This window comes from Agelaius tricolor, unplaced genomic scaffold, assembly GCF_023055355.1.
Source record: "Agelaius tricolor isolate 1412-34295 unplaced genomic scaffold, bAgeTri1.0.p SCAF_13, whole genome shotgun sequence".
Lineage (NCBI taxonomy): Eukaryota > Metazoa > Chordata > Aves > Passeriformes > Icteridae > Agelaius > Agelaius tricolor.
In genome coordinates this window covers 22122723-22150190 of record NW_027269273.1, presented here as the reverse complement: position 1 = coordinate 22150190, position 27468 = coordinate 22122723, and positions in this window count along the sequence as shown.

Here is a 27468-nt window from a genome sequence, read left to right as displayed (position 1 = left end):
ACCATATCATGTCACCCTTTGCCCTTGCAATTATTCCTTTAGGGGGCCTCTAAAAGGAAAGATCTTTCTTTTTGATCACTCTAAAATGAAATAATGAACTGAAATGCATTTCAGTCTGAATAAATTAATCTGAAACCAAGCATGAAAAGCACATAAAAAACATTCATCATCTTCACATTTCTGCACAGTATACTCTCCTGCCTACAAACTCTGTATAGCTCATGTCTGCAGGAAGCAGCATGGAAAATGTTCTGCTTCTGCAAAACTAAAAATGCTGTACATAGATGGACTTTTTACAAATCAGATACCACTGGGAAATCCTAGGAAAAGCTGACTATATGAACTGGTGTATGTACTAGAGAGTTTTCATACATTTCAAATTGAAGTTTGTGCTAATTGATTCTAGTAAATTACATAACATTTTTTAGCAAAAAGAAGGAGTAAGATTTTCTCCACAGTGTCTTAGTCATTGAAGCTGCCAGGAAGAGCATTGTAGTCTGTTAATTTATAGTCTATGTATTTACAGGAATGCATTGACTCCCACAATGAATTACATGCAAGTTCTTTCTCCAAATTGCACCTTTATAAAAAATTATTTCACACAGGAAACCTTAAGGTTATTTGTTTCATTTTATGGAGGGCAACTATTCAAGTATTTAGAGATTAATAATAACAAAAGCAAATGGTAAAAACTTGAAATATTTCTATTCCTGTTAAACTTGCAATAAAAAAACCCAGAAATCCATCTATCCATGATGGAATAAAACCCCCACAAATCTGCTTTGATTGATAGTCATGCACAAAGCTAATGAAGCATTAATGTAGATAAAACATTCTTACTTGAGCCATGTGAGTTTCTTAGACACTAATTCTCACAGATATTTATGTTGGGCTGTTTAGGGTGCAAGTAACCCAAATGTTACATCCATTTTTCCTTTGTTTTAAATACAAAGTCTCCATATTCTGTCTGAGATCAAAGTTTTTGCAATCATATTCCATTTAAACTTTGCTTGATTTCATGAATGTGGAAGAGTCTATAATTTTTGACAAACCAGTTTTAGGTTAAGGAATCTGTCTCAATCTAAGAGTAGATTACTAGAGTAATCTCTAGTATAAAGAGCAATGATTCAATGTTTGAAATCTACAGTAATTTCAGCTTTGCAGTAACTGGGCAAAAAGGAAGCCAGTTTAAATTAGATGGAAAATGTAGTAGTTTATAACCTCCTTGTTAGTATTTTATACAAATAAAATATATATGCACATTTCATTTTCCTAAAAGTAAAAGTTTCAGTAATAAAGACCTTGTCACATGTTAATATTTAATTCCTAAATTTATCAAAACACAGGAGAGATACTGGCAGAGACCTTTACAGATAATTCTGTGAATGAAGAACTCAGCTGCCACTGAATTTCAACAGCTGCTATGTACTCCTCTTAATTCCAGTGAAGATTCCTTCAGAACTAAATGTATATTTCAACATTTTATACAGATAAATTCCATATGATATATACAGACAAATTCCATATGATAGTTTGAATCTTTATAAAACCTTTGGTCCTACAAGGTAATATTCAGCACTAGAAGAGGCCATGCAAGAGGTTTCTAAGGAAATGCCACATGAAGGGGCTAATAACTTTTAAATTCATGTAAAAGATGCCATTGCAATTAAACCAGATATGTGCCCTGTATGAGCCATAAGAACATGATTGTTTAGAGAGATCCTTTCACCTGCATATGGGTGCTGCAAATTTTTCTGTGCATACAAAGGAATTGGTCAAGCTGTGGGGGGAGGAGGTGGATTTTTTGTTTGTTTGGGGTTTTGTTTTTTGTTGGCTGGTTGTTTCTTTATATATATTTTCTATCTTGAGAACCATACAATACCAAAATTAAACAGGTGATAGGCAGTGACACAACAAATTGATTGAGGGCTTTTTAAAGGTTAGTAGCAGTCTCGAGGCTCTAAAAACACTCCTTAAAAGTCACTGTACAGGATGTGCAATTAGGCAGCTGAGATTCTGCAAAATTTGGCATATGTCAGAGATAAGATTCCCTGCAGAGTTGCTCTGACTGCAGAATAGATGTGACCTTTTAGGGTCATAAAAAACAATAGTAGAGTTAAAAATCATGCATTCCCAAGTATTTAAAAAGAGTTCTAAATGTTTCAAAATATGTTCATTCCTTGTCCCAACAGCCAAACAAGTTTAGTCCAGAGAAAAACCCCACAGAATTAAACTCACCTTGGTGAACTTGGTCTTGCAAGGTCTCCAGGGCCCTTTATCTACCCTTTAAATTGGACAGGACAGGGCAATCCCATACTTTCTTCTGACTGAGCTTTCAATAATGTTTTTCAGTATAGCTTACTAGAACTCTGAAAAGAAAGAGATAATACAAGAAACTCATAATGGTTCTGCAAAATTCTTTATTTCTTCTCTGAGCTTGAGCAAAGGGCATAAAAAAAGTTAATTTAAATTAGCATAAAGCATTGTACAGATATTAAGTTAATTCACTGCCTTCATTTGCTTGTCTGGTCAACTGGTAGATTTTCAGAGGAAAAATAGTTTTTTGGTTGAGAATTCACAATACTGGTCAAATAAGCTTTTGCAAGATTTGACCACAAACATTTCTCTCTTTTGTTTCCAAGGTATTTCTTTGTATCAGAAGAACTTAGTGAAAAGCACATTGTGACAGGAGACTGGCTGTGGATAGTGAAAGCCCTCTGAAGATTATTACAACCCTTCCACTGACTTAAATGGATCAGACACCTAGGAACAGAAAAACATGATAGAACTGGCTGAAAATATGATAGCAGACGTGGACTACCTTAAAACAGGACATTGCAGACAAAGCCAGAGCAGCTGCAGCAGAGACTCTCAGCTGTACCCAGGGATTTGCTGCAGGACTTGCTGTGCAGGGCTGCAGGACTGGTAGGCAGATACTGAAGTTTTCAGAACAATGAAGTACCAATGGAATAGTTACAACTGAGGAATATCAGGTGAGGAAATCAGTTTCATTCTGCTATCCTGTATGGTCTTAATAGCACAACAAAGTAAACAAGAACATATCAAATATGATTTTTTATGTTTACCGTCAGAATGAGAGTTCCTTTTGGAGGGCTGGCTTCTTTTCCCAAGCAGCTAATGACAGGAGGAGAGAAAATGGCCTCAAGCTGTGCCAGGGGAGGTTTAGGTTGGACAGTAGGAGGAATTTCCTCGCAGAAAGGGTGATGAAACATTGGAATGGACAGCCTGGGAGGTGCAAAGTCACCACCCCTGGAGGTGTTTAAGGCTGGGCATGTCACACAGTGCCATGGTCTAATTGACAAGGTGACATTCAGTCATAGGTGTGACTTGGTGATCTCAGAGGTCTTCTGCAACATAATTGATTCTGAATTGCTTCTGAATTGTATTTTTGGCACAAGAGTAGGTTGACAATTATTTCAACTACATGGAGAAAACAAATTCACTGCCCTTCCTACCCTGCTAATGAGATGAGAATGAACAGTGAAAAGGATTGCGTGAGATGGGCACATTGATCATCACTCTACACATAAAGATAGTGAAAAGCAAAGGGTAAATTAGAGAAATTGAGGAGCTTCAAAAAATGCTTTAACATCTTTGCTGCTGCTTTGGAAAAGATATCACTGTCTTAAAAGGCACATTAAAACTAAGGAAGTGACAAGACATAGAAGGTATGTTTGGCCTCAGGGCAAGTACCATCTGGCACTCTTGTTTAAAATGAGAGTGAAGCAGTTAGAGAGCTTTGGAAGTGAATGTTGTAACAGGAAAAAATGTGATACATTTCAAGAGAAGGTCTAAGAGTGAGAGACTTTAGATTTTTTTTTGTTGTTTTGTTTTAAACCCTGTTAACATTTTTTAAAAGGTTAGTGCATGATTTCCAAATATCACTGCACATCCATGCATCGGTGCATTGTTTCATAAGCCCTGGTCTCTTCCACTGTTTTAGTGACCTAACAGTGCTGGGAATCTCCATCTTCAGAGGTTTCTGAACAGATCTGGACTATAAGTAATTGAAATGCCTTTGAAAATTACATCATGAAGGGGAGAGGATATGTGTTCAATATCAGGAAAGATTTTCTAGCAGTGAAAGTATTGAAATTTCACTGTTAATTGGGAAACTGGTGTGAAGTAGAAAGCTTAAGTTTGTGAGTCACGTTCTTGTGAGATGATTCAATCAGCTGAGAGGAAACTAAATGAGCAATGTCCTGAAGTAAGGAAGCAAACAGAATACAATCCCAGTTTCAGGTGATCTCAGATAATATCTGAGTATATTAGCCTAAGCTGAGTTTTATGGTGTAGCAACTTGACAGATGTTGACACCCAAGATAGCTCATTTGCAGCTAGCTTGGTTATCACTGTACTAGATTTAAATCTGCATCCTCATGAATAACCTGAACTGATACCAAAAAAACCCAAAACCGACAAAGTAAAAAGATGACATTTTTCAGTTGCTAATGTACAAATCCTATGAGACTCCCTAATAACTCCACAATAAAAGGAATAAGAAATTCTTATTGTGGAAAAGAAATTGAACATAACTGGCATTCCTGAGACTTGATGTGATGATTCATGACTTGGATGCTAATATAGCTGGTTATTGCATATTGAAAAAAGACAGACCACGTGAAAGATGTGGTACATATTCAGCATTCTACATCTCTCTCTTAGAGCTCCTGGCAAATTAGGAGCATAGGCTTTAAATGCATCTAGAGGAAAATGTTACCAGTTACAGGGTAGAAAGCTGTTACAGACTATCAGATCAGATGAGTTTCTTTTAAAACGCATGTCAATAATGTGTTCAAACAAAGAAGGAAAACAATTTTTACATAAAATAGGAGCTATACATTTGAAGTTTTGTGCATGTGGTGATAAAGAAATTTTTACTGAATAGAACAAAAAACTAACTGCAACAAACACCCCAAACAAACACTGCAGGACACATATTGACTGATAAAGGCATGGTAGTTATATATATTAGAGCCCAAGTATTCTGTGTGTGCATATATATATATATATATATATATATATATATATATATGTAGCTATATATATATATGTAGCTATATATATATGTAGCTATATATATATATATATGTAGCTATATATATATATATATATATATATATATATATATTCCAAAGCTGATCTAGTCACATAAACACATGACTGGGGCTATGCAGATATAAAGATCCATTTTCTATCAGTTCTGGGAAAAATGGATGAAAATATTTGCATTTTTATCCTTCCCCAAGTGTGTTCTTTTCAGAGACAAAAATGTCATTTGATTTTGATATACATAATGTTTAAAATACTCAGCTGTTTTGATATTACTTGGTTTTGTTGAATTGAAAATTGGAAGTATAAGATGCAAAAGTGTGGATATAAAATCTGAAGCATTTTGCATGGGAAGAATCCAACATTATAATTTTTTAAAGGTCACTTATGGAACACCAATTTTACTTTCTGCAAAATGCTCCAAAGTTTTCTAATATTGTACAGCTAAAAAACTGCAAACCTTGAAGTTCAAGATTCTAACTCAGAGTATTTCTATTTCACACAAGACTATTTGAGGACCATTAGTGATGCCTGGGATTTTTACCTTCTGCTGTTATTCATTTCTTGTCAGCAAACTCTGTTCTCCCACTGGCTGCTGCTCAGCAGTATATCTGTATTGTTAGACATGTGACTTCATTTAGTTTCCTTCAGAGTGAAGGATGGAAGCTCACGTAACTGCTGCTCCAAAGTTTCCAGAGTTTTTTCCACTTGGTGGAGAAACATCATTTATCTTTAAATTCATGGGCATAACATACAAATCAGCTTTTGCATGCAATGCCTCTTTCAAAACCTACAGACACTTTGTATTTTGATAGTGCTCATGGATAACTTCAATAAACCTTATCCCAGATGTGGTATCCAGAGGTTCCAGATTTTCCCTTCTAGGAACTGCCAAATAAAAAAGGCACAGGGGAGAAGCAAGTGCCTTTCTGCTTCCAGCTACCTAATGACTTCCTGGTAAACTGTGGGGATACCTGAGGAAACTACAGACACTATCTGCTTGCAACTCCAGCTTCTGTGGCTGTACCCTTATTCTTGGTATGCATCACATCTGTCTCTGTGGCATTATAAAAAGGCATAGCTGGTAAGGAAATGCTTCCTTTTGAGATTTGTCATCTGAGTTCACATGATTTGCAACATTCTACCACCTGGAGATGAAGAATCAGTAGCATAATACAGGTCTTCCTCATTCTCTTTTCTCCTTCTAAACATTGGGGTTTTTTTACTAATGCATGTAAAGGCAGAGAGGTAGAAATCATCATTCTTGAGTGAAGAGAATTCTGTACTCCCTGTCATGAAAATAAACATAGGTCTTGCTCTTGTATTTATATGAAACAGAGAGGTCAAAAGGGCTAAGATTAATTATTAAAATAATCACAAAAAAGAGAGACATTTTTCTCTCCTGCTTGCAAAAAAATATCAGAAGTGTATCCTTAAAGATACTGGGAAGCCCCACAACACTACTTTACTATCCTGGGTCCTGATATGTGATGAAAATAATGCAATGAAGATGCTGATCATCTGCCTAATGCCAAAAGCTGACTGAGAGCTTTGGAACAGAAAAACAAATTCACAGAAAACCTCTCACATTAGCAAATAAAGTCTTACATACAAGATTAATCATATGAGATCTTATAATTTTACCAGCCTGTACAGAATTCCAGACCACTTTGCATCTTCCTTGATCTTCTCATATGTTTCTGTCTTCAGCCTTTCTTTTATCCAGAAATATGGAAAACACTGTGAAAAAAAAGAAACATGGAGATTTATTTTTTTTAAATAAGAATCCTGAATATTTCTTATGCATTTGCAGATAAAGGACTGTCCATGGTTGACCATGACAATATTGCCAAGCTTGACTTGCATACTTCAAAGTAGTTTTATGGGAAATAATAACTGGTCTGAGAGTTAGCAGAGGGTGGTCCCTATGAACTGTATCACACTAGCAGCTACTAAAGGCCATTGTCACCCCTTGTCACCAAAGTGAGCTATGCAGGATGGAAAACTTACTAAAGGGCAACCAACTTGAAATACAAATAATAAGAGTGCAATTTATATTACAACATGATCTCCTTTAATTTTCATCCATTGAGCTACATTATGCATTCACTTAATACCAGGGCAGCCTAAGCTGACCAGGATTAAGTGACAGGAGAACTTGGCTGATTAAATTGCTTTAAGGTGTTTCACGTGGTGCTAATAGTATAGACATAACAACAAATGGTGGTGAATAATGAAATAGAAAGAGACAAATAACATGCAGTTAGCTGAGGCTAATTTTACCAGCAGGTGCTGAATACAGACCATAGCTATTATAGTGCTGAAAATAAAAAAGCATACAGTAAATGTCTCTAATGCTGTAAGTTACAGTCTACATGTTACTTAACTTGTATGCAGTCATCCTGTATTCTGAGGTGTCAGCAACAACCTAATTACTAGCCTTTTGTTCTTATAATGTTTGCTTTGAGAGGCGTTTCTGGGGAAAAAAGTAAAAAAAAGTAAAAAAAGTTTAAAAAGTAGAAGAAAATATGATTGGATGCACAAGGGAGAGGTCGCAGGTACTTGGGAGTATTTACCATACGTGAATTTCAATTTGCATCTGTGTGCCTCGTTAGCATTAAAATTCTGGAACCATAATTAAATTGATGAAACATATACAGCTGTAAAACCATTATGTCATCTGATGGTAGCTAAATTCTACATATGGGTGAGTGGTATTTTGACTCTGGATGTAGGCAGGACCAGCTCTGAGAATACTTGGCTTGAATCCTCTCAGGCAGTGGAGAACCTCGGTTTTAGAACCTCAACATTTTTGATACAGTTCTCACTCTAGGCACCATATTTACAAAGGAATTTGGATATATAAATTCTCCTGGGTTTCAGTGGGAGTTAAGATACATAAGATTAAGACAGATAAAATAGTTAAAAGATAACTGAAGAACTGAACCAAAGCTTATTATATAAAAGGGACATTGTCGCTACCAGGTTGTCTTCTTTTTTCTATTCCAGCAGTTAAATTTTAAACAAAGAGTAAACCTACCTGAAATATTAAAAGAAAAAAAATACTATCTACTGGAGAGACATACTGGTTGTCCACAGAATCTCAACATTCTGTATGTTTTTTGATGTCATTAGTATTTATAAGATTTTTTGTAATAATGCTAATTCACTATTGATAGTGGCAACAAAGTTTATCAATTACGAATTCACAATTTTGGTTGCCATGTGTAATTCACTAAAGAAAAATTCATTGCTTTAAAGGCATTTTTAAAATTCTCATTGCAATTAATTGAAAACTAGGTCAACAGCCACTCCAGACAGACAGTGATATCAAATGTGGGGAAATGTTACACAGAAATAATTAAGCACTTGCTATATTAAATTGTGATAACATTCTTTCCACATTGAGCACTGACATACAAATTTGAGAGCAGGTTCTTTTGCTTCATGTTATATGAAGTCTCAGGACTGCAACACAATGAAAATGTCACTTTTCTTTTGTGCCTCAGTAATTGCTATGTGATAAACATGCACAAGATAAACATGCACACATTCCATATGATAATGAGTGGACTTATATATAGAAACAAGTGATTACATTTTCCTCTTTTGTTTTTTTTGTACTGCCTTAATTGGTAGTTAATTTATGGACCTGATTTTTCAGGTGCTTGTACGTAGTCATTAAAAATGACCTCCAAGAAAAGCAGGAATGCTGAAAAACGAGGCAGGATGGCAGGCTGGCTGTTACTAAGTATAGTATAGCCCTTTTCTTTGTTAGGAAATGCTCTTGTAGATACAGTAATTATACATGATGGAAACTTTCATAAACTTTTCAAATTCAGCAGTATTAAAATGTTAGGAAGAGACCTCTCACTATTTCTCTTCCAAATCCCTGTTTTCCACTTTGTTACAAAATTCACTGTAAGCTGAAATCTGATGTTTATCATAATAATCTGAAATATTAAACTTTTGTATTGTTTTGTTATATAAAATCTGCCCTTTTTCTCTCAGAATATGAAGAAATTGTTTATTGTGCTCCAGTTTGAAAAATGAAGCAAGAAAATGAAAAAATAAATTTGTTTTAGTCAACTAAAATTTAGTCTTAATATTAAACTGTGAGCCTGCATAAAAGTAATCACAGGATGTGTACAATGACTTCAACTCAAACACAAATGTCCTTAAAGCTGGCAAGTTGTGAAACATTGTCTGCCTTCTATTAAAAAACACCTTAGAGTGGGGAGCAGTGCATAAATGTAGGTATTCATTTTATGGAATAAATTTATCGATAATATTTGAGATTCAGAAATACCAGTGTACATAGTATCCACAATGGCTTTATAGATAGGAATCCAAAGGCTATATATATTGTCTTTAGGGACTAGGTCTGCCTCCCAGAAGCATTAACTTTTTCATCTGCATCTGGTGTCAGGGAAAACCACTTTCCTCACTAGTAGCCCCACTAAAATTTAAAAAATGCATTAAAAGAATTTTCACCTGCATTCTTTGTTCAAGCCAGTATAAATTCAGGATTGTCAAAATCTTAAATGACCTTCTCCTGTCACTGATCCACCGTTGTTTTACCTCTGGTACACTTTGGAATACACTTGTCACATCAAGGATGTCTCTGAAGGCAGATTCACTTCTTAGTAGAAGAACACCAATAAGCACTTTTTGAGTTTTCCTCTTGCCATGCCTGAATTCCTCACTGCTAAAGGGAACTGAGGAACTGCTCAGTTTCTCACTGAGCTCTGCAGTGATTGTTAGGAAGACAATCTTTCAAAGCTATGTAATATCCAGTACTCTACTGCACAGTGTTAAAGGTCTTTAAAATCACTTTAAAAACCCATTAATTCCAACAGGATAATTTCTTAGGTATCCTAAAGTTTAGAATCCTGCTATATGAACTGATATAAGAATGTGAAGATGGTGGACTGATGTCAGTCTGAATGTTTGAGATAACATCTGAATAACAAGTAATAACCAGTCCACTCTATTGTGTTTTACCTGTCTTTTTCTAAGCTTACCAAAGCTTCATAACTCAAACAGAAATGCTGAACATTTTGATTGGGGTCCACATTTTCCGCAGTACTTGTATGGTGACTAACACAATGGACTATAATCAAGGCTTTATTGAAAACTAAATATTAAATAGCAATAGAAACTCAAATAATACCAAGATCTCTCTAGAGCATTGATTGCCTTATACCTTTCAAAGGAGAATTTTAAAAGCAAAATAAAATGTGGATTGATTGTACTTCAAATATGGAATGGCATTAGGTATTGTACAAGCGTGGCAAAATTTTCTCAAAAGGAAAATGTACACTAATAAGTAAAGCCCACTCTGTTCTGCTTCCTTTTTCATTATAGCTGATGTTTCATTTTAACATGTACATTTGAAACTCACTTTGTGTTTTAATGGAATGCTCTGGGCCAAATAGATCCCCGGTGTAACATTGCTTGTGCATGTCAGACAACTATTACAATTTCTAATGGCATGAGCTTGGGGTGGCTGCATTATTCATGTGGGGTATATTGATAAAAAGGTCATACAGGTCAATGCATGAATTTAAAATACTTCTACAGGTCAGAAATGTATTCTTTACAAGCATTTAAAATGTGCGCTGATAGATTTTGCTTTTTTAATTGATGAGTACAGATATTATTTATTTTACTCTCTGTCTATGAGGTCAAATTTCATTAGCTACTATTTGCAGGCTCCAAATGAAATGAAGACTACAGTAAGCTTTAAATTAGAAAGTACCAAAACAAAATTCCAGTGTTGCAGCAGATTCTCATTCTCTTAAAAGATTAATGGAGAAGACTTGTAGAACAATTTCTGTATCCTGTGGCAATCCATTTAGCATATTCATTATGCTGGACATCATGTTCTGTTTGAGCATTTGCAAGAACTTGCTCTATTTTTTAGCAATAAAGCTCCTGAATTTTCTTCATAATGAAAATAGCATTTGGTTCTACAGGGCTGTCTATAAGAAAGACTTGAAAGAGTTCATTATATTTCTACATCATTATAATAATATCCTGGAGTTATATTTTATGTGTTGTGGTGACTCTATTCCTTTTCTTCTTGCAGTTCCTGCAACAGGAGATGCAGCCAAAGAAAAATGATTGCTCTCTATATTGCTTATACATTATTCCTGTTCCCCCTGGAGCTGTGGTTTCAGATGTGAACTGGAGGAACCCAAATAGGTCTTGTAATTTACATCATGAGCTAGACCACTCACAGGCAGCTCCAGCATTTAGTATGCAGAAACATGAAGTAGAAAATCATAGCAGAGTTCCACAAACTACCACCTGACAGGAATAAATGCTTACTTTGAGTGGAGAGCCATAGACAATGTCTTTCATTTCACATGAAGGCAACACCATGGCTTTGTCTTAACCAAGGACTGAGTGGCTCATTATAATGAGCCATGGCCAAGAGGACACTGCAAACAAGGCCTGAGCATAATGAGCCGCATCTGACACTCAAGGAGGGTCTGAGACTTGGTGTGGACCATGGATCAAAACTGACAGGGAATGGTACCTGAAACTGCTGGAAGGGGGTGCTGTGATCTGATTGCACCAATATTTGTGTATAAAGACACTTGGTACTAGAGGCTGGGGCTGGAGAGAATGTTATGTGGACATCCAACAAGTGTGGAAGAGGAGTACCTGAGGTGGAAGCAGAGTGCCTGAGGTGGAACAGCTTATGAAGTGGTGCTGAGCCTCTGCCCAAGGGCTTGACACAGAGACTGGTCAGAGGGAGTGTCACAGTCCCTGGACTTCATTGCTCTGACTCACTGGGCTGGTAATTAGGGTTGGTTAGTAGTGCATATATGTATGAATTTTTTATGACGCAGCTTTTTTGTTGCTCTACTTATATTGAACTTAGCAAAGTCATAATGTTTAGAGTGACATCATTCCTTTCCTTTTTGCAGTGTTTGAGAATAGAACAGACAATTCAGATTTTGATCACTTTTTAGAAGCCATTTACCAACATTTGCCTTCAATCTCTCCAATTGTATTTATGGAAAACTCCATAAGCCTACTGAACTAGAGAAACCTGAGCCATTTCCATGTATTGGGAGCATCTTGTGCTCCCCATATCAGTGAGAAAATGAAATCTTAAAAGATCCTAGTGACAGATACAAGATTAGGGTTTAGAGAACTGGAGCAACTAGTGGTAAAAGTGTATTGCCAAAGAGCAAATGTCACTTTGAGAATTCTCCTTGTTTTGAGCATATCCAAAAGTAGCTAACCTAAATTCTTTGTAATCAGAATAAAGAAGCCCTGCTGATCTTGTTTTTCAAGAAATTATCCTGTGTTAATTATTGAACAGATGACTCACTATTTCCACAATTTCCTGTAAACATACACATATTTCATGAGATCCTGTGGGAGAGGAATATTTTAGAAGCATAAAGCCACAAACTTATAATTACCTCTGCGCTTTGGCAATGTCTGACACATGTGAGCCAAACATTCTTTTTTTAACTGAAGATTTACATTCTTACTATGAAGATCAACTCATTTTTTATTTCATAGCATTGTGTTTTAACCATAATTTCTCTTGCTATGCTTCATGTCATCCTATTAGTGTATGTTTGCAAACAGAATAGGGTATACAGAAAGCAATTTGTTAATCAAATCTCTTCTCACTCTTTTATTCTTTCCTCTAGTAATCCCTACATGCTCTTGGTATTAATCATAAAAAACTTAAGAGTTGTCCTTGTTAAAAATTCAACTCGAGAATTCAGTATGACCTTTTACATCTAGACCCTGATTTAAGAGCCAACACAGCTAAAATCATAAGATAGTATGCTGCTTTAGCACATTAAAAGGTCAAATTTAAATGAGTTCAAGTTGACATACTGTTCTTTGTCTTAGGGAGGAATCGATTATGAACTTCAGTTAAATACATAACTCTCACGACTTTTTCTCAAATGGCATATATTGATAAATTTAGGCCATAATTATGCAAGTATTAAGAAATACTTAACATCTAACCCCTAATCAGTCATACCAGAATCAAGAGGTATTTAATATTTGCAAAATTAAATATATGCATTGGTGTTTGGGGGACTGATGTCTTCTACAGTAAAATCCTGTATGCGTGCAACAGTTTGTTCCAGACTACCTACTGTGAAGGGAGATTCCTGTCCTCAGCAGAAAGTAACTTTTACCTTACAATGATTAGTTATGGTAGTTTTAACAGCTAAGAGTGAAGGAATTAAGCAGTTTTAACAGCTAAGACTGAATAGGACTAGTAATTACCTTCAATCACTGTCATGGACAAGGACTGACTTGGAATGTTGAGTTCAAAAACGTTTTCCTTGTTCTCCATTTCTTTGTATGAGGTAGCTGTGTCAGCTGTCAGGGGTCCCCAGAACAGGCACCTGGTGGAGACTTATTATTATTTTCCTACCCCTGTTACAAAAGAATACATCTTTTGTGTTAAGGTCTTGCAATGAGATCCATTTTGCCCATAGAAGGTCACAAGGTCAGCATGTCCCTCTAAACACTTCTCTTAATGAAGAAATTAGTCCCACATGCTTAAAGTCCCAAATTAAAATACCTGTCTCACTTATCCTCAAACCACTGTGTCCATATACAGATGTATGCACATGTGAGTGTATATATGAATCTATACATGCACATATATGCACCCTGAGACCAAATGTAAATAATACGGGCAGGGACTCTAACCACTGTTTCAACTTGTTTATTCTGAACAGCTACATTATGCCCTAGTGGATTTTTTTTCAGTGTTGGACTTTTGCCATTGACTTCAAAGGAATCAGATCCAGGCCACTGGAAAAAAAAAGCAAATTTTGAAACCAATAAGATTTAAACAGCCTGGCTTTGAAAGTCATGATATGAAGCTCAGAGTTACTCTCCCCTATGTAGAAATAACCTGTAGGGGGGAGAATGGGACCTTTAGATAATTAACTATTCAGTAAGTCTTAAGCAGCTCAATAGTGCTTTTTATCTTCAAAGTGCTTTTTAAACATTAACTAAGTAATCCTCTCAATCCTCTGAAGAAAATAATTTGCTATTTATTATCCTAGTGAAGAATTGCTATAAATGAAAAGGAAATGCTGAAAATAGTACTTTTCATGTACATTTTTTTAAGAAAAAAAAATCTCAGGCTCTGCATTTGCATTCCCATGGTACTTACTCCATCTCAAGAGTTACTGCTCCAAAGTAAATGTAAAATCTATATGACTGTCCATTGTCAGAGATGGAAAACCAACTGCAGAAAGTAGCTGCTTCTGAACTCTACTATTCTCTCAGACAATTGTACTCCTAAGCAAACTTTTGTAGCACATTCTTCAAACAGCCTCCACTGTGATGAACTGCCCTGATTTGTGGAAAAATGATTTGACTGCAAATTCTCACAGTGGAAGAAATTTTCTATAGAGAAATGTAAAGTAGTGCTCCTGGGAAAAAAAACAGGAGATACCTAGAAGAAAAATATTACCAAAAAGGAGTAAGAATCCATGGTTGTGACACACAATTCTATAAAAATATTGATTTGACAGCCAATAAAACTAAGAAAGTAAAGCAAATGCCAATAATTATTAATAAATGTTCAATGGGGTTTCCTTTTACACATATATTTCACTGTATAATTTCACCATGGCTGTATATTTACAATTACATACACAAATGACTGGAGAAAAAGAATAATTTTGTATAGGATTCAGGTTTTAGTGTTATTTCTTAACAATGGAATTTGCATATTTCCCACATTGTTTTCCAAGCAAATGGTGTTTCTCTAACAACTGGAGTATCATGCATGCTTGAGCCTCTCACATTTACAGTTGTATCAAAAAGACTGAGAAAGAAAATAAGCTTAGCTTGCATTACCCAAGAAGTATGTTTGTATAGGTGAACTTTGTTTCAAACTTGTAAAATTTTGTCTATCTCTAATGCCACTATATATGTGTAAGGGTTTTCAGGGTCTACACTCTAATACTACCCCATCACCACCCCCCACTCTCCCCCCAGTTAATGTAAACTGCCCATGTTTCCAGAATTTCTGTTACCTATACATTTTTGCTTAATATTGTAATTTTTAATTAAACATTTATTTCTATTTCCACAAAAACATTTCCACCAAGACGTCCTTCCCCCAACATTTTAGTGTATGAACTCATTTTGGTTAAAATGTCAAAACCAGTAGACACTTTAGTAAAAATGAAAAGCACCCCACTATCTAAAATCCTGCAAAGTGAAAGCAGTTTCAATATTAGAGGCAGGAAAATGATGTCTTCCTCCTCACTGAGGTTCAAGTGTTAGCCATTGTAACTGATAACAAGCAAGATACTAATGAAGTGTTAGCCATTAAAAGGAAGCCACAATGGCTCCAGCTCACATCTAAAGTTTATCTACAGTTTACCTTCTACTTGACAGTCAGTTTACAAGCTAAATTTTTCTTCAAATCCAAATATTCTAAAACAAGGACCAGAATAAATAATTTCTTAGAAATGTTATTTCTCTTAGTCTGCTGGTCCAAATTCTACCCTAGAGCCAAGGTACAATAATGTTAAAGGTTTTGTGATTTGAAAGCCTTAGCTGCTAAATTTTTCTTCCCTAATACACATTTAGAAATGCTTGTGAATTGATAGAAACGTTAGAAGTACATATAGCCTAAAACCTCAGAGAACCAAAGCTTTGAAATTATTCAGCTGTAGAGAAGAGAATAAGTAGAATTGAATCTGCTACAATTTTAAATAATTGAGTTTTCAGTAAGAAAAATCAGTAAAAAAATCGGCAAAAATTCCTCATGTCGTATACAATAATTAGATACTGGGAGAGAGGTAATTGTTGGAGACAGGAAAGGATTTTAATGTACTTGGGTTTGGGACATGCATGTCAGTTCATACCTTCTACACAAACGTCAAAGATTAATCCAATTAATGAAATATTCTTTTCTAAAAGGCATCAGGAAAAATAAGAGAATGACCCCAAAATCAAAAAGAGAAATATTAATTTATAGATAGTAGATATGCTTCATGTCAAAAAGTAAGTCATGCTGAACATTTTTTAAATTCCCTTTTGAACAACTGTTTCACTCTCCAATCAAACTTCTGACACTGCCTGCTATTAAAGTTATGGAGCTGAATTAAAAAGTAGAGGACTGAACTAGTTCAGTCATTCCTGGAAAATTCAACTACTTGTTACTAGAAGTCCCACTGCACTTGATAAAGTTCAGATCCTGACCAGAACAGTGACAAGAAGTCCCCCCTTTTTAGGCAACTATCACAAAAAGGAGAAGGGTGCATAATTATTTATGTTTTATTTTTTTTTTATGCACTGAGACTTGATGCTTAGCTCTAATAGAACCAGCAGCAGTACTCAAAAAGGACTTCCTTAACAATGGGACAACTGATTCACCATGTAACTAATCTATAAAATACACTTTAGTATAATCTTCCATGAGCAGAGTTATAAAATATTCATGGGGTGCCTCTACATCCAGTGTGTAACCAGGATACTGTTTCTGGAGATGCCATTACAGAAATATGATATTCAAAATGTGAACATCTGGTAATCAAATGCATGGCAGTGTAGTACTTACATGAGAAGCATGATTTATTCCCAGGAAAGAATATTAATTCTAAACACAGGGCTTCCAGACTTTCTGGAAGACAAAAACATGAAAGAGACTGGGGGGAAAGTAGAGCTGTGTGTATCAGGAGAAAAATCAGATCTGAAAAATTGCTATAGTGAGCCTCGGAGAAATATAATGAATCAATCTGGGATTAAGCTACTAGATAGGAAAAAGAATAAGGACAGAAGCACAAGGGATGTGGTAGAGACCTCCAGGGCAAGAGGAGAGGTGAGAATAAAATTCTGCTTAAAGATGAGGCAAGAAAAAGAAGGTAAAAGAAACCCCCACAAGACTATGTGAATTCGTAATTCCAACCCTCTAATTACCAAAAACCTCAGAGACACAGAGGAGGAGAAATATAGGAATGAAGATGTAGTGAATGATTAGATCTGAATTCATTAGAAACACAAAAACATGTTGAGAGCAAAGACTCTACTGCTGAGCATATTTGTTTGGCATTAGATAGACATGAGGATGGCATTAACACTTTCAGAAAATTGAAATAGTCTTGAAAAAAATTTCTATGTGAGGAGTTGATAGCTGTCTGTGTTTCATCACAGTAATGCATGGAAAATAAATCTTCAAAGGAAAATGCTTTTACAATCTACTTACACAGATCTGTTGAAAAGAACAGGAAAAAATGTGCTGAGTAATGGACATGAAAGACAGATTCTTCATCTTTGTAAAATAGTTCAGCTCCATTAACTTTTTCATATAGTTCAAGACAGGAAGGATCCATTAGATCATCTATTCTGACCCTACATGTCATAGGTCATTAGATTTCATTTTCAGTTCTACTCGGCTTAGTAGTTTATATGTTAAACATCTTACAGAAAAATGTCTACTCTTGATTTGAAGGCAGAGAGATGGAAAGTCACATTGCCCTTGGCTTTTTGCTCTGAAGGTTAAATACTATTGCTGCAGAAAAATTGTGCCTTATTTCTCATTTGAATTTGTTTGGTTTCAGCTTCCAGCCAGGAATTTTCTTTTTTTTTTTTTTCTGCTACTTTAAATAATCTTTTAACATTTAGTATATTTTTTTTGTACTTCTACATCATAATTAAGTCACTTCTTCTTTGGGAAGCCACACAGGACAAGTTCATTTTTGTAATGTCTCTTTAAAAGTCAACTGTCTCCAGCTTTAATAAATTTCCCCTTTTTTAACCCTTCTGTTTTTAGCAATCCACACCCCCAGTTATTGCACTGGTCAAAGTAAAGCTAACCTCTCTACCCACGTTCACTCACACTTTGGTATTAATAAAACACTGTAGGAGTAGGAGATTACAGAAAGTCTATTCAGCTCTCTACAATGAAACAGTAATTTTTTTTAATCTTTCCTTGAAAATGCTACAGCTAATAGGACAAAAAACTCTTTTAAACTCATTACCAAATTCTCCTCTGACTCCACCATTTCCTCTGTATTTGATAGAGGGCTGTCTGAAAATTCTGGGAAACAGGATCTCTGTGCTGTTTGATAAGGCATTTACCAAAAATTGCAAAAAAATTGTTTTCTCCTCCTTCTTGTCTCTCTTTGCTTGTGTTAATAGTAATTATTTCAGGAGAAAGGGTAAAAAAGTGCAACACAACCCTTTGGTTACCTTCACATACCTGCTTATTATTTACTTTGAAACTGCTGTCAATACCCCCCTTCAACCAAGGCACTAATGATGCTTCAGCACTTGATATAAATTATTACAGTCCATCAATGAAAATGGGTGTTCCATAAAGAGAACTTGTCGAGCAGACTGACTCTGTATATGCTATTTATTTCTACTGATAATTTTTCCTAAGTCACTTCCAGTTCTGTTTTTGCTAAATCACTTGTGAGTTATGAGATCATTTGTAACTTATAGAAATAAGTGATACGGCATGAGTTGTCTTTTTGTAAAGTGTTGTGTTAATATATTTAACTTGTATCATTTGGATTTTTTTCTAAAAAGAGGATATACATTTGTTTAGGACATATCAACTCATATAGTTCTTGTAATGAATATTAAAGTGACAATAAGGGAGCTCCACTCATAAGTATTTCCACCACTAACCATGACTGTGTAAATAAACATCACACTCTTTTTTTTTCAACAGTAAACTCCAAAAAATGTGCATCAAGGAATCTCTCACTAAGCTGGGAAAAAATTGCTACCTTAGGCATTTCACTAGGCGACCTCTTTTTATCATTTGAGGCTTTTGTCATCTAGACTATTTTAATTCTTCTCAGAAAATTTGTTTCTCTCCTGTGCTGAACTAAATGGTGCCTGGAAAAGAATAAAGGAAAACTCAGTGCAGTCTATGATGTTTTTCTTTCTTTTTTGAATCCCTTGACTAATCAGAGGTATTTATTTATTTACTTAGAGGCCTTACTAAATCTGACAAAAACTAGTAAGTCGCCATGTCATAGATTAAACAATAGGGTGTTTACATGCCTGGCAATGAGCCTTTGGTCCTACTCAGGCAAAGATGAGTTTTCTAATAAATCAGTTACAGCTCTGAGACCAGATGGCTCAGCTCAAAATGTTGAATGTGTCTGTCCTTTCTGATCTTGGGTTAGTTTCTATAATCTCATGATTGAATTCAAGCAACCTTTGGGTGACCACAATTTCACAATGCTAATGCAACACTGATAAGACTGATGAGAATAAGGATATGTAAGAACTGGGCCTCTCTATTGGGTGTAGCTTAACTTTTTCCCATTGCAGGATCCTTATTCCCCCAGCCAGCCCACAATTCACAAGGGATGCAGAGCAATGCAGGTATTGGCAAAATAACCTGTCAGAGTTTTAAAGTCCTTTTAGTGATAATGATTGATGTCCAAACCCCCATAATGCCATCTATAAAACCCTATATAGTTGATTTAAACTGAATGATAGTGAAAAGAAAATAGAATGTTGTTGAGGTAACTTCTGTTCAAATCAGATTATACAAATACTATTCCTTTGGGAATATTCTCTGTAAATCTCTCCAGTGAAGATGAGAGTAAGTAGTTTTATCCTCTTCATGAAAATAGAAAATTTTCTTTTTTGATAAGGTGGTGTATTTTTCTGAGTGTTTTTGCCAACTATGGAATAAAGCATCCAGAACAAGGATAAAGACTAAAATTGTAGTAAAAAATATAAAATGAAGGAATCTACTCTCAAATTAGTGAATAAATTGAAAATATTTTTCAAAAAATAATATTTTTTAAATATTGAGAATAAAATAAGTGGTCTTATTATGAGTTGATATTGCATCAGTTTATAAATTTTATCATTTTAAATTGGTGACATAATTATTTTTTAATTTTTTACAAACATGAAGTATTACTTAAAGACTGTCATTAATAATGGCACAGAGCAACATTATTCACCTGTAAAGTTCTCACTTCAATCTCTTGTCCTTGATCACACAGTAAATCTTTGAAGTGTACTTAGACACCACTGACTTCTTTACACTGGAAAAAAGCATATTTTCTGACAAAACAAACCATTATCCCCTGGCAATACACCAAGCCATTTAAGACTTGCAAGATGTAAACTATTAGTTCTGGTTAATTCTTTTTCTACATAACTTTCTTGATCAACATTGCCTAGAGCACTTAGTGAATTGTCTGCAGACAATTCTGGAAGCAAAGCACTAGAAATAAGAAGTTACTGAATTAGAAAATTGTTGGTTTCATACCACCAGTATTCTTCCCAGAGAGCCCAGAGAAGGCCAAAAAGATGATCAGAGGGCTGGAACCCTGTCCTGTGAAAACAGCCTGGGAGAGCTGGGTCTGCTCAGCCTGGGCAAGAGGAGGCTGCAGGGAGACCATGGAGCTCCTTCCAGTACCTTAAGGAAATGTACAAAAGAGCTGGAGAAACACTGCAGTATGTTTAGGGCAAGGGGAAATAGCTTTAAACTGAGAGAGGGAGATTTGAGTTATATCTAAGGAAGAAATCTTTCACTGAGAGGGGGGTGAGGCACTGGCACAGGCTGCCCGGAGAGGCTGTGGGTGCCGCACGTCTGGAAGTGTTCTGAGTCAGGGTGGATGGGGCTTTGGGCAGCCTGGTCTAGTGGAAGCTGTCCCTGGCCATGGCAAGGGCACTGGAACTAGATGATCTTTAAGGTCCCTTTCAAACCAAAGTTCTGTGATTTCCCTTGGCAGAGGGATGGAGAATTGTGAACTCCTCATCTTTCAACGAGGTGTTTGCATTGCAGCTCTGGATGTAGAGGCCTTCATTCATGGGGCAGAAGTCTATTTGTGCCATGTATTTTTGGACCCAATTTTCATCACACTCACTAACTTCTTTGCAAACAGAAAAGAAATTGTTCTTACAGGAATAATGGGAGGAAGAGAACATTTCTGTCAGAGTACTGGACTTACCTTTCTACTTGTTTGGCCTGTGAGGAACACGGGTTCATTGCTGGGTGAACTTGGTCTGAGGAGTACAAAGCAGATTCACTACACTTCAGCAATTCACAACCATGCAAATTGTCTTGTTAACTATTCTGAGTTCTGTGGGCTGTTTCAGACCCTGGATAAACTGTAGACAAAATGGCAAGCAATTGACTTTCAAAATTAATTCTTTGCTCCTTCATTGTTTTTTCTTTGCCTTCCCGTTTGAACCATGAAGAATCTGTGAAGATACAATCTATAGTTCATGTATGTTTTGAGGTTGTCTCATCATACAGAACATAGAATCTCATGTTAATCAGAAGAAAAGCACAAGCTGTTTTTTTAAAAAAAGATTGGAAAACACTATTTTTACTCTTAAAAATTTAGGTCAGGTGTCACCTACATCTTTCCAGGTAATTAGCAAGGAGAAATAGCATTGAAAATATAAGTAGGTAGGAGGTATTTCAGAGCATGCCTCTAAGGGATAGCAATAATTTAAAGAGGGATAACTAGCATAGTACAGCACAGGGAAAATTCTACCCAACTAGCTTTGTGGATATTATAGTGGAACTTACAATTTTTAACAGCAGATGACATTACTGATTTATATTTTTAGAAAGCCTTTGATGAAGTTCCTAATGACAAACTTCTACTAACTATAGAGTTCTACAGTCAGATAGCGAGAATCAGTTAGTATCTTATTAAAACAAATTTTAAAACCCAGCTCAGTGATCTAGCTCACTGGACACAGTTCTTGTTCCATTGAAGTCAATCTTCAAGACTTTTTTTTTTCTTATTTTAAACAAACATAGATTAACAAAGGTATTTTCACCTAAATTTAGTCATCTTGAAACAGGTTCACTGAGCTTGTTGTTTATGATTCCTCTTTAGGTATTTAAGATGGAAGCATTGAGCCTTCTGGCAGCTCCTCTTTTGCTCTAATAGTTACCAAGGGAATTTTGGTGACTAACAGAGTGACAAATAACTTTTGCATGTCTGAATTAAATCTGCTAATGAATCCAGGCTTGAAAGCCCTTCAGCAGTCACTGAGTCCAATGAATATCAAGAATAATTATTCCTTCTGATTTTGGATTTAATTTACCTGTATTACAGTCTTCAAAGTGGAAGATGCAGATAATATAGTCATACAAAAGAGTTGGTGTACTGCAGAATGCAATTGAATTTGTGTTATTTAAGTCACCAAACAATATATTCTCCATCTATTGTAGGAGAGCATATTCCACTAGTATTGGGGTATATCTGAATATAAAGGAAGCAAGTGCATTAACTCTTCTGTCACACAATTAACTTTACTTTTTAAAGACCAATGCTTCCAGGAAGAAAATGCGCCATTTCTAGATGAGAGTAAATTGATTACAAAAAAAGCTAAAGGCTGTGGCTTATTTATGTTAAATTTTTGAAAATCCAGAATTACCCAGAATCTGTAGACAAATACCAGCAAAGGAAATTTCCATGTATATGAACCAATCTAATGTCCAACAGTGATGCAAAACCTGATAGAACATCATCATGCCAATGATTTCTAACTAAAGCAGTCCTCCTATTCTAGGTAAGTAAATAAATCATCAAAATTTCGTGAAATCTCTTCTGCCACTGGGTAGTTTCTACACTGGGTATAGTTTCAAGATATATTGAAAAGCACCTAATAACAGGATACGATCAACTAGTTTCCACATTTTCCGTCCATCATTTAATATTCAGATCCATTCTCTACAATATGTGATCACATATGGAGCTATTCCATAATTTCAATATAAAAAAAAATACTTCAAAGACCCCCAAAAGACTTGTTTTCCATGAGATCACTAAATCGAGGGAAGAGAAACCACAACAGCCCATTTTGAGAACATCCCACTGTTAGGCAGGTATAACATCTACTATTACTCAGTCATAATACTCAGATACTCAGTGATTTGGGCATCTACATTTCTACTGCTTTCTGCCATCGTGTGCTGAGCACCTTTCAACTCTCACTAAAGCCAACGAGAGATGAAGAAACCTGGTACCCCACAAGGTCAATTCCCACTGAGCCATCAGGGAGATCTGATACTTTACAAACAGCAGACATTCATGGACTTACAGGCTGTAGCTGCTCTGATTTCATCAAGAGGTTTTCCTGAGTTAAGCATAAACAGGCTGAATTTCTGAGAATATCCTTTGAGATTCTGAGCACCTGCATTTCCTGTTAAGCCACACTGAAATACAAACAAGAAATAAATACTGTCCAGTTATACCCTGAAACTATCCTGTTTTAACAAATATGCAGAACAGAGTTCTAACAAAGAAGTATTTGCATGAAAGTCCATGTGCACATAGATTTACACAGAGAGAGGAGAAGGTAGCAAGAAATAATGGAGAAAACCCCCCCTGATTTTGACAAACCTTGTTAGCAAACTAATCACATGCTGTTACTTGTATCAAAATACATCTGCAAGCTAATGAGATCCAGAATATTATTATACAGCATCCCAAGACTGCTGGCAGTTTTCAAAATAAATTAAGACAGAGGTTTCGTCTCCAAGGAGTCTACAGTGTTATCTTCAGGTATGACAGAGGGTAGCAAAATGACAGGGAAGAAAATTGGGAACAAAAATGATAAGTGTTACATAGTGTCATGGTGTGCATGTCATAATGATTGCTCCAGATATTTTAAATATAATTTTTTCCTTTGTCCTCTATCTCTTTTAATGTTACCCATCTTCTTTGACACTTGGTGTGCAGACACACCTGAACTGGAAGGGTTTTTTCATTACATGCACAAACATGTGGGGCCAATTGTTTGGCTCACAAAACACTTAGTGGTTTTTGATGTAGTTGTTTCTCCTTCAGAATTGGAGCTCTAACACAGCTGTTTCTGTTACTGTTATTGCAGTCCTATTCAGCTTAACATCTACAGAAAATGGAAAGCCATATGAAAACGATACCCACACTTAATTAAGTGGAAAACACAGAATTGTTCTAGGAAAAATGATTAAGAAAATGTTTGTAATATGTTATCTGCTTGAGACACTAGAAATTTCTATTTTCCTTTTACATATTTCCCTCCTTTAAAATATCTGGAACTTTTCCATTACAGACTTGCTCTTTCTTTGAATAAAATGATATTTTTGTCTTTTAAACATGTTCATATTCCAAGTCTGCCTATTTTTTTGTTCAGTTGCTAAATCATGCATAAAACCATTGTGTTTAAAGTGCATTATTCAAAGATATGACAAAAGTTACAGTCAGAAATCTCTTTGTATTTATAGCCTTGTGTAGAAGGCTAAAGAGTACTCACCCTTCTTCTATTTTTCTCTAGTCCAACTTTTATTTCTGTGTTTGAAATTGGTGGGATGACTGACAGATCAAACAAGCAATTACAAGCAAAAAATGGCATCAATTGTGCTTATTTTGGAGAACAATTTCCTCATTGTTGTCTAACCAGTAAAAGAAAGAGACAGATATTCTTTGAGATAGCTTAAAAATGAAAGGCAGACAAAAAAGATAGTAGATCAATAGAGAAATCAGAGACATTAACCAACAGATAATATGAGACCTTTGAGTGCTGAAGAGCTTCCAAAAATCCATTTTCAGGCAATGTAAATAAAGAGCTAGATAAGGTAAAAAGATTGAAAAATATAAAATCAGAGGTATTGTTAATTATAAATGTATTTTCCATCACAAAGGGAAAGACACAGAAAATATTTCAAGCAAAATTCACAAACAAACTTATCTAAAAAAAGGAAAAGGGAGGGAAGTGTTTAAGTTGGAATGCCTATTAATGAACTGGATATTATGGTCTTCAAACTTCAGTCAGGACTATCACAAAAATCTTTGTTCTTAAGAATTAAATTGCTGACCTTGACTGACTCACAAACTGTTTGGAATCCAGAACAAACAGGACAATGACACAATGTCTTTTTCATTGCTCTGCTTTCTTAACCATTTTTGTCTCTGAATGGATAGATTCTGGATGAGCATGGGCCTGTTCCTCAAACTGAGGAATAAAAAAGGAGTGCACAGTGGAAGCAGGGAAAAGTGGCCTGGGAAGAGTGCTGGAATATGGCTTGAATGTTTAGGAATAGGACTGGGAAAGATAAGGCAAAGATATAACAGGACTTGGAAAGGGGTGTGAAGAATAACCAGGGATTCTATAAGAATGTAGGTCAGAGAAAACCAAGAGACCTAACCTGCCAATCTTTCCAGGAAAATTGCCTGGACTGTACCATGGCTGCTTCCTGGCCCTTTATGCAGGGTAGGTCGCCACAAAAAATCCTGGGGAAATAGACTGTGTGCTCTGAAATTACCTGAACAAGCAGATGATCTGTAATGGGCATCTGCATTGGCAGGGAAGTGCTGCTGAAACCAGCAGTTTCAACATTAACCCAGACACCTGGATGTAGCACATATTATACACTCTGTTATGAAGAAAATATGTAGCCACAATGAACAATCCATTTTGGAAGTAACCTTTTATATGGATTTAAAATTGTGGCTATGACTAACTTGCCTTCTTCAATAAATGAATAGAGAGTATAGAGTTTAGCCAAAATTACTGGGTGAAAAAGTGATGACAAAGTAATAACAGTTGCCTACAGATTACTTCTAAAAGAGTGAATGCCTCTATTTTTATGGAAAAAGTTCTTCCTCCAAAATGTTGATCCAGTACAACAACAAAAGTCTTCTTAGGCACTGCACTCTGAATAACAGGTGGGTAATTTGCAGTGAAACTCAGGCAATCAGCACACCTTTGGAAAGAAAATACAGACAGAAGGTACACCATACAGAAATAAGTCTTTGCTGTATTATTTAAGCTAGACTATAATTTTAAAATGCCTCCTTTAATTCACTGATGAAATTGGGAAAGAATACTTGCAGAAAATAGACAATTTATGTATATCTGTATATTCATGGACAAATAAATGCTGAAGATGTGCAGCATCTCGTAGCATAAATTTATAAATCATGGAATCAAGTGTGGTTGCTACACAACAGAGAATACCAGTGATTTCACAGCCTCCAACTTCTACCAAATCAAATGTTTCTTTTAAATGCTCTATTGGGAAAAATTTGAATCATGAGTGGCAGAACTACTCCAATTTTGAGGCTTTTCTTTGCAGTAGCACTCTGGGTCCTTGGCTAACAAGCTAATTTTTCAAAAGGTGTTGGGTGAAATCTGAAGACATGGAACATATGGTCCCAAAATATTTGAATCCTACAGGACTTTGAGGGGGGAGGGCAGGAAAGTAACAGTTCTATTGAGCTTTGATGATCAAGACTATGATTTTGATGATACAAAGGGATAACGAGGGAAGTCCAGAATAGCACATGCCATTCCTTCCAATTTGCTAGAATAATTTTTCCTGCTATAAAATGGAATACCATTCCATAAGTAGTACATAGAATATAGCAGAGAATTAATTTCATATAGAAATAAAACCTGGATTATTTGATTACTGATACAGTAGTAAGTGGAGCAGCAGTACAGTCTACATGGTAAAACTCAATCAACAGAATTAAAAATTAGAGGTTGGTGAGCTGGGAATATACCTGACCTACAGCTCTCCTAACACTTCCTGTCATTTCAAGTTGAAAATAACCAAATGAATTTTCACAGGCAATTAGTTGCTAGAAATACCTGTGAAAGCAAGTATACTCCCAGTGTCTCCAAGTAATTTAGCCCAGCAGGCGTTGAGGAAGTGGTACATCTTCAACAGCACACAAAAAATTTCCATGGTACGGTTAATAAGGCTAAGAGAAGTTAATTTCAGGAGGACATAAAGTTTATTATTTCTGTCTTATATTTAGCAAAAAAACAACCAAGTACAAAAGGTACCCCCACAAAAGCCATGGCACTCCTCAGGGACAAGCCCTTCTCAACCAGAGGACGTTTCATAATGCAGCACTCAGTGTTAGTTACACCATAAGAGTAACCCATCAACATACACAGCTTCATTGCAAGACACATAACTCATTTAACTTTCAATTAATCATTCTGAATTCCAACTGATTCTTCTCAGTTTCCTTAAATGTAGAAAGTAAAAAAACATAGAATTTTTATCTGAAAATAATAAGGTGGTATCATATATGCATATGTAGGTTTGTATATAGAAAACTTAGATAAGGACTGTTGTGATCTTGTGGTGGGTGCAATATCAGATTCATGAAAACAAGTCAAGTTGCTTTCTTATATAATACCTATTTTAAAAATATACAAAGGAAGCATTTCAATGTGCATCTACAAGATATCTGCAATTTGGCAGTGACCAAAGTCAATTGAAGTTCAGAACTTTGCCAGACATATTTTCATACCTCATATTAAAGCATAGAGATTTTTTACAATCCACATTACATCCAGGTATCTTGAGTTTTTATCCTTAATTTCTTAACTTGAGCTTCACAAGGAAAAAAAAAGCAAACAAAGTCT